The sequence below is a fragment of the Onychostruthus taczanowskii genome, unplaced genomic scaffold (assembly GCF_017590055.1).
Source record: "Onychostruthus taczanowskii isolate IOZ18803 unplaced genomic scaffold, ASM1759005v1 scaffold76, whole genome shotgun sequence".
Taxonomy (NCBI): Eukaryota; Metazoa; Chordata; class Aves; order Passeriformes; family Passeridae; genus Onychostruthus; species Onychostruthus taczanowskii.
Window position 1 is genome coordinate 1,302,378 of NW_024505450.1, and position 291 is coordinate 1,302,668.

The window sequence follows — 291 nt, forward strand, 5'->3', positions numbered from 1 at the left end:
CGGGGCCGCCCGGGGATTTGCCGGTGCTGGGGGGGGCGGGCGTTACCCGCTCGGCGGCCGCCCATTGGGCGAGGCGGGCGCGGAGCCGCTCTGCCGTTGGCGGGCGGGCGCGTCCGGTGCGGGGCCGGGGGAGGGTGCCATTGGCTGGAAAGTAGGTTAGTGGTGCGCCGTCGGGTGGCAAGCCAGGCGGAAAGTAGGTCAGGGACGGGGGCTGCCTGCGCCGGGCGTGCGGCGCTGCCGGGGGGCCGCGACCCCCGCCCGCCCTCCCTTCGGCCGGGCGCAGCGCGGCGA

At 79.4% G+C, this 291-nt stretch overlaps 1 protein-coding gene across 7 annotated transcripts in view; it reads left to right on the forward strand.

Annotated features, from left to right (window-relative positions):
• The window catches only part of ARNTL (aryl hydrocarbon receptor nuclear translocator like), a 49,545-nt gene continuing 49,254 nt past the window's right edge, over window positions 1-291 (forward strand). For 3 of the 7 annotated variants that reach the window (XM_041423308.1, XM_041423311.1, XM_041423310.1), the window contains exon 1: window positions 5-155. The gene's annotated coding sequence lies outside the window, so the exon portion shown is untranslated. The other 4 variants (XM_041423305.1, XM_041423309.1, XM_041423312.1 and 1 more) reach the window with 3 other exon arrangements.